Source organism: Onychomys torridus, chromosome X (assembly GCF_903995425.1).
Source record: "Onychomys torridus chromosome X, mOncTor1.1, whole genome shotgun sequence".
Classification (NCBI taxonomy): domain Eukaryota; kingdom Metazoa; phylum Chordata; class Mammalia; order Rodentia; family Cricetidae; genus Onychomys; species Onychomys torridus.
The window spans coordinates 97040418-97049066 of NC_050466.1; positions in this window are offsets into that span (position 1 = coordinate 97040418).

An 8649-nucleotide genomic window follows, 5' to 3' on the forward strand; every position below is an offset into this window, starting at 1 on the left:
AAGAGAGAATTGTCTAGGTAAAGAACTTAAGAGAGCTACTGCATCCCTCTACATGCAGGTGAGAAAACCATTCTCAGAAAGAACCCCTTGGAGAGAACAAACCAGTGAGTATGCACGAGTACTAACAGTGCCTATTTACTACTTCTATACCAGTAATAATTTGTAACAATTTTACAAGGCGTGACTAGAAAGATGTATTACAAAGTAGACCTATCAGGTAATACACTAGGTCTGCATCTTGAGTTCACTGGTGATTCCCCATATCTATATATGTGATATGAAGCAATTATATGGCCCATGATATGATTTTAACTATTAGTTTTGATAGTGTACTATAGTTACCCAAAATAAAGCTACTGGTAAGCCCTACTAACTTCGTAACTTCATGTGAACCCATATTTCAGAATAAAACATTTGAAAACTAGTGTATCAGTTAGCACTGGGAAGCCCTTATGTGACCAAATATACCTACAATTCAGGAAAACCTGAAAATAAAGTAGGAAAGTATTTGAAGAAAGAATGACTTAACATTTCTCATTTCTCCCATTTTGTAGAAGCTAAAAGTCACAAACCCTCAAATTTCAACAAATCGCAGATTTAAACATGAAAATGGTACCAATATGAATATCAGAATCAAGTTGTTTAAAACCAGCAATTAAAAAGAAATCTTTTATAGTGTCCAGTTAGAAGATATTTCAGATAGAGAGGAACACTGATAAGTGTGACAGAAAATTTCTTTGAAAAAAAAAATGCAATCTAAAAGAAAAAAAAAGTGATTCCCTGGAAACCTGCAGGCTACTTTAACCTGTGAAGCAGGCAGGTTAACTGAAGATTTTCATCTCCCCCTCCCCTCCACAAAATCCAGTCCTCAGCCTCACTCCCAGCTCTGAAGCGGAAAACCTGCTGCAACTTCCCTTCCCTCCCACCCCCATCTCTGGTTCTATCTTCCCCTCCTAACCTCCCTTCCCCCACTCAGTGCATTATTCTCCCAGGCCCCAGCTCCAGCAGGCACTCCCTGGGAACTTGCAGGCCACTCCTGCCAGGGAAACAGATAGACTAATTACACACTTGCACCACTCCTGTTTTTTCTGGTCCTGCAGTCTCATCTCCAGCCTGAGAGCAGAAAACGTGTTGTGGCCTCCCCTTCCTCTCTGCTCCATCCACTGCCCCACACTGATCTCCCCCTCCTCACTTTCTCACTCTCTGCCCTTATTATTTAGACAAAGCAGCAGCCTACCAATTTGAAAAGAGTTTTACTACCTACACATCTGATGGAGGGGTAATAGCTAAAACATATAAAGAACTAGAAAAACTAGATATCAAGAAAATGAACAACCCAAATGAAAAATGGGGGACAGATATAACAGAATTCTCAAACGAGGAAACTCAAATGGCTGAGGAACACTTGAAAGGTCCAATGTCTTTAGTCATCAGGAAAACTGCAAATCAAAGCTACTTTGAGATTTCATTTTACACCTGCCAGAATGGCTAAGACAAATAAAACAAATAACAGTACATGCTGGAGAGGATATGGAATAAGGGGAACACTCATTCATTGCTGGTGAGAGTGAAAACTTGTACAGCCACTGTGGAAATTAGTATGCAGTTCTTCACGAAGATGGGAATCGAGCTACTTCAAGATTCAGCAATGCCACTCTTGGGCATATACCCAAAGGATGCTCAATCATACCACACAAGGACTTTTGCTCAACCATGTTCATTGCTGCTTTAATCACAATAGCCAGAAAGTGAAACAATCTAGATGTCCCTCAACAGAAGAATGGGTAAAGAAAATGTGGTGCATTTACACAATGGAGTATTACTCATTCATTAAGAAATGAAATTATGAAATTAGCAGGTAAGTGGTTGGAACTAGAAAAAAATCATCCTAAGTAAATCCCGACTCAGAAACACAAATATGGTATTATATGTGAGTATCAGCTGTTAAGTCAATGATAACCAAGCTACAATCAGTAGAACCAGTTAGGTTAGGTATAGAGTAAGGGACTGGTGGGGGAGGGAAGGAGAACAGATGATCTCCCCAGGAAAAGGAAATAGAACAGATAGTTATGGATTGTGTGGGGACAGAAGGATCAAGTAGCAAAGGGAAGTGGGAGATAAAGGAGGGAATATGGGCAGAGACAGCTAAAATTAAGGGTCATTTGAGGGCTAATATGGAAACCTAACACAATAGAAGCTTCCTAAAATATGTACATATTATTAAAGGATTTAACTAAAATCATCAAATAATGTGGAAAACAGAGTCACAGCTGGACATCTCTTGTCACCAAGTGAAGCTTCCAGTACCAAGATTGGGTTACTCTGATCTATTGGCCAAAGGGGTCCCATGGGAATCCCCAGACAACACAGGGTATTGCCAAGAATATAGGTGGCTCTCTACAAATTAAAGCAAGGACCCATTGCTGAAGACAATATCTACACAACTCATTGAATATGGAGAAGTCAAGCTAGTACCTACAAAAAGACTTCACCCCTACATGCTAGTATCTTTGGTACCGGAAGGTACTCTGCATGCTACCAAAGGAGAAATGTAAACACCAACCAAGCTACCTTGGTGTCCTTTCTTCAAGATATGCTAGTACAATGGTGCTGCAAACTTGTGGGAGTAATCAACATATGTCTGATTTGACTTAAGGCTCACTCCATGATATAGAACCCATACCTGAGTGTTTCAGTTACCAATAATGTGAAAGTAGATAGTTCAGGGATCTAGGGTAAACTAAATAATACTGTTCTAAAAACAAAATGCAGAAACAGCCAAACAAACAAAAATGTAGCAATACATGACTCCTAACGACATTTTACTATACTCAACTGAAAAATAAAAGCACAACACTCAGAATTAGTCATAGAAGTACTTTTTAAAAAAATGAGTTTAAGCCAGGTGGTGATGGCACATGCCTTTAATCCCAGCACAGGGGAAGCAGAGGCAGGTTGGTCTCTGAGTTGGAGGCCAGCCTGATCTACAGAGTGAGTTCCAAGAACAGCCAGAGCTGTTAAACAAAGAAATAGTGTCTCGAACCCCCCTCCAAAAAAAACCAGTTAAAAAAAGCATAATCTGCGATGTAGACTCTACATCTTTTGCATGATTATTACTTACGAAGTAGAGAAGATGGGGCAGGATAGATAACTCAATGTTTAAGAGCATTTGTTGCTCTTGTAGAGAACTGGAGTTTGATTGTGAGCACCTGTGTTGGGTGGCTCACAACTACCTGTAACTTTAGCTTCAGGAGATTCAACACCCTTTTGTGGTTTCTGTGTGCACTGAGTTCACAGGCACATGTCCACCCACAGACACACACATACAGGCAATTAAAAAATAAATCTTAATAAAAGAAATGGAGAAGAAAATATGTTCTCTTTCCAAGAAGGCTAAATTTAAATATCCCATTGCTTTACTTAAGCATATGGGCAAGTGCAGTAGAGTACAAAATATTTTGAGGAGGCAATTAAAGTACTTAATAGATTATTGGTGATAGGAGAATGGATGGTCCACTAAATACTTTAACTGTCCCTGTATTTTTCAGTAGCTGTGGCCATAAACAGTGCACTATTTACAGCCTGAGAACAGCCTGGAAAGGCAAACACATGACAAGTTAAGTTTCAACAGCCATAACGATATTGCATGAATCAAATGTGTGTTCCAGTTTAGCTTCATGGATTCTTGGAGAACATATAAAATTGCTGGGTTAGAGAAAAAGCAGCAAACATCAATATTACAGTGGAAGATTTGTCCTAATCCCCATATGAGTTTCTTGCATTTGAATGTCATTCAAATAGAAACAATGAGAACTTTTGTTATGGGTAATATTTTTCAAGGACATTTATTTTTATTTTTATTTATTTATCTATCTATCTGTCTATCTATCTATCTATCTATCTATCTATCAATCTATCTATTTATTTATTTGGTTTTATTGGAGTCAGGATTTCTCTGTAGTTTTGGAGGCTGTCCTGGATCTCACTCTGTAGACCAGGCTGGCCTCGAACTCACAGAGATCCGCCTGGCTCTGCCTCCCGAGTGCTGGGATTACAGGCGTGCGCCACCACCGCCCGGCCTCAAGGACATTTGTATAGTGAAAAGCTTTAGAAGATACAAAGCCACCTTGAGGAGCAGAAGGGAGATATTTGAATTGATCATAATGAAGACAGTATCTTCAATGACAAATGTTAGGCATATTTGCCCACAGTTCCTTTGAAAGACTGATACTGGGCTGGCAAGATGGCTCATCCCTGGGGAAGACTGATTCTTCCTCTCTCAGCAGTTACTAATTACTATATCTCTTCATCTAGGAGTGGGACCTTGTGTGATTTCCCCCATCCAGCCTGGCATGTCAACTGGCATCATTGTTCTTGTCTTATTTAGGCGACCATATTTTTTGAGATATGGCTGTAGCTTTCCTGTCCTGGTCCTCTGGCTCTTATACTCTTTCTGCCCCCTCTTTCATTACGTTCCTTAAACCTTAGGTGTAGATACTTTGTTGTAGATGTATCTATTAGGATAGGCACACCACAGTCAGTAGTTCTTAGCATTTTGACTAGTTTTGGGTATCTGTAATGGTCTACTTCTGTTGAAAAAAGAATGGTCCTTGACGAGTGTTGAGAGACACTTGTAGATGGAAATAAGGATAGGTATTTAGAATGCATTTGGGACTTTAATGGCCTGGGAAAATGTCAGTTGTAAGTTGTCCTCTAGGGTCTATGACCTCACCAGTTATGGGTAGTTGGCTAGGTTTACAGTACCAGGCATGTAACTGAGCAGGCCTGCAGTCCAATGAGACGACTTTTGGTTACTCCCAAGGTATAAGTGCTATTGTACCTTTGCGGATATTTTGCCATGCTGGTCATTGTTGTGATTTGTAGGCTTTACATCTGGGTAGGACTATTGATTGATCTTCTTCCTAGGCAGCTTTTTATCATGACCTTTAGGTATTCTGAAACTGTAAACAGTTGTTTAATTAATACTGCCCTTGTAGTCTTGAGTCATTTCTCCATTCTCTGTCTCTGTGTTTCTGTCTCTGTCTCTGTCTCTGTCTCTGTCTCTGTCTCTCTCTCTCTCTCTGTGTGTGTGTGTGTGTGTGTGTGTGTGTGTGTGTGTGTGTGTGCATCTGATCACACTGTTTTAATACATCTGTTTTTAAGTTCAGATCCTAGTTGATCTAGTATGGTGCTGAAGCTTTCAACTCTATTTTTATTTGACTTATTAACTGCCTTCTTCATTTCTGAGATTTTGGATTTGCTCTTTCATTTATATTTGCTGATTTTTTCATTTATATTTTCATTGCCTTCCAAATTTCATGTGGTTATATATTTGCTTTTTATAGTCATTCTTTAAAATTTAAAATTTTGGCATACAGGTCATCCATATCAATTTTTTTGGATCAATCACTACAGGATTATGTTCTCTTGAAGGCAGCACATTTACTAAAATAGTCGTGTACCTTGAAATTTTTTCATTTTGTGGCTGAGTTATCATTACTACCTAAGGGTATGGAGTGCAGTTGTTAGTAATAGGCTTCCATTTAATATGTGTCTTGGCATCCTAGTACTCTGGTCCTCACAATCTTCTGGACCCCTTCTTCTGTTATGTTCCATGAGCGAAAGTTGCAGGAGCTGTGCTGTAGATATAGATGTAGATGTACATTGCGGTGGGCTCTCCACCATACATTGATCTCTGCAGTGAGTCCACTTGTGGTTTTCTGTGATGGTCTCCATTTGCTGTAACAAGAAGCTTCTTTGATGAGGTGTTGTAGCTACTGCTTATATCTGTGGGCATAATAATAAGACTTTGAATGTAATAAGGCATTATACTGGTCTAGCAAAGTGACCATAGTGCATTATTTTCTTAGGCCGATGACTTTGTTAGCTCTGGGAAGCTGGGTAAGTCTCTAGTAGCAGCGGTTGGCACCCAATATATAAATGCCAGTTCTTGCATCTTTATATATATTTTACCACACTGTAATTGGCACAGTTCATAGGTACTGTAACCATGTAGGACTGTTTAATTGCTTCCCTCCCTTGGAAGCTTGCACAGTATTTTCTGGAACCATTAATCCTAAACCACAGGAAAGAGGCATTCAGGTCAGATTCAGCTCAAGTCATCAAGGAATTGTGACCTAAGTGTTTGTTTGGTGTATTAAGCAGTGGAATACCATGCTTCATCCCTGAGAGGCAATCAAGGGCTAAATAGTTAGTCTATACACATGGTCAATATATGTTTTAGGAGTCAATTGGACTATCCTGACCAATACTCCAAAAGGAGGTTTCTTATGTCTGCTACTAGGGTTTTTGTTAGTCTGTGGTTTTTGCGGAGATCAGTGTCAGTCCAGTGGTTCATCTTTCACACACACACACACACACACACACACACACACACACACACACACACACACACACACACATATATATATATATATATATATATATATATATATACTGGTTTGAATAAGAATGGCTCCCATATGTCATCAGAGAGTGAGTGACACTATTTGAAAAAGATTAGAAGGTATGGCCTTATGGGAGGAAATGTATCACTGGGGTGGTCTTTGAGGTTTCAAATGCCCATACCAGGCCCAGGCAGAGTCTCTCTCTCTCTCTCTCTCTCTCTCTCTCTCTCTCTCTCTCTCTCTCTCTCTCTCACAGCAGATCAGGATGTAGCTCTCAGTCACTTCTCCAGCACTGTGCATGCCACCATTCTCTCTGCCCTGATGATAATGGACTAAACCTCTGGAACTGTGAAAGCCCCCAATTCAAAGCTAACTTTTATAAAAATACAAAAGATGAGCCTTGGGCTGTCATTGCATCGTGCAATGCTGGATTTGCTTCCAGCTAAGCATCATATGTGCATTTTTGGCCGGTGGTAAATGGCTTTGGTCATAAAGAATATCATGGTAAAATTAAAAGGGCCCATTATCTCTATGGACTATGCAAGAGAGAACATTCTAATAGTTTAGATAAATAGAAATGATGTGGGATTCTATGCTTGTGGTATTCTTACAGTAGAGTTAGAGGCCCCTTCCAGGCAATGGGACATTCATCAGGAAATGTGTTATACTAGCTCTGATACTACTGTGGTCCTCTCACACTGGCAACTTTTAAAGTGATGAAGAAACTGCCATATTTGTCTCCCAACCAGTCAGTTGAGTTCATATGTAGCATTATAGAATCCATGTGCGAACTGAAGCAACAAGTCTGTGTTTCTCAAATCCAATAGTTCCAAGACAAGGTGTAGGTATGGGTATGTTGCAGCAATATGAACATCTTAGATGAGATACCAACAGTATTGTAGTATTCCTCACTGCCAATGGCTTTGCACTGGTACTGGTACTATATCACATCAGGAAGATCCTGTTAGCCCTTTTTTAATTATGTATGTCTGAGAACAGGTAAGAGTTTTTCTCCCTTATCCCCATCTCTTTATCTCTTACATGCTTCAGAGACAGGATGACGTCCAGAGCCGTGGAGTTATGCCAGACTCTTTCATGTCCCTGCAGGCCTAGCAGCAGCTAGAGTCATGGTGCTCCTTCACTTCCTTGTTGGTTACATGAGCCTGGGAATGGCAGAGGCAGGAAGAGTATCTTCACTACTGAGACTGCTATGAGTTGACATAAGTTTGATCATGCTCTTAATTTGGTGGGGGGCAAATACCCTTATCTCTTGATTATGCCCTGTGACCGCATTCATTTCCATCCATGTGACAACACCTCTTTAGTGCAAGGCACCCAGCCAGCTTAGGTTACAGTCACTCTCCTAAGGTGAGCTGGCTTTTTCAAGGCATCTGCCTGCTGACCAAATACTGTGGAATGTCTCTGATGCTTCAGAGATGGGAAAATTGACCTCCTATTTAAGTCAAACCCAGACAATAGATAGCATCTCCAGATGGCTCCAGGTTCCATCACCTTAGTTCACTGGAGATGGTGTGATATCCTTTTCCAAAGTAGGACTGCCATACAGATAACCAGACTACTTATCTAAGTGTTCTGGAAACCTGTAAGGATATGAAACTTTACAGTAACTACAGTTGACAGAGTTTGCCCTAATATAGTCTGCTAGGACTCTGTTTTCCACCTTTGCTGCTTTCAAAAGAGACACACCCACTCACCCTAGCTGTGTAGCCACAGTGTCAAATGTCAGGATACTGTGTGTTACTTTATGTTGTTGTCCCAGTTCTCTGAATCTTAAAGACTTTCTTGCTGATATTAACTATAACCCCATGGTTATTAACATAAATAAGTAGTATGTTGTTGTTGCTTTGTTTCTTTGTGAAAGAAATGAGTGCTAGGCATCTCTCTACTCTGTTATTGTGAATACTAGCTATAGACAATTCTTGACTGATTTCTGGAACATTTTCGATGGCTATCACTTGGCTCAGGAAAATTCAGTCCTGTGGCCATTCAGCCTCTGGGATCCTCCTATGTCTCTGACCTCTTTTATGGGACTAAAGTTGCTTTTTTCAATGAGGACAGATAAAGGAATCAAAGTAAGCCAGAAGAGGTTTGGAAAGCAGTTTTAAGGGAGAGATAGATAATAGATGACGTTTACCTTCTGTTTAAACGATTCACACAAGCCTGCCAAAGTAACGACGGAAGCTATGATGAAGAAGACAAAACAAAACAGTGTTCATTTGGT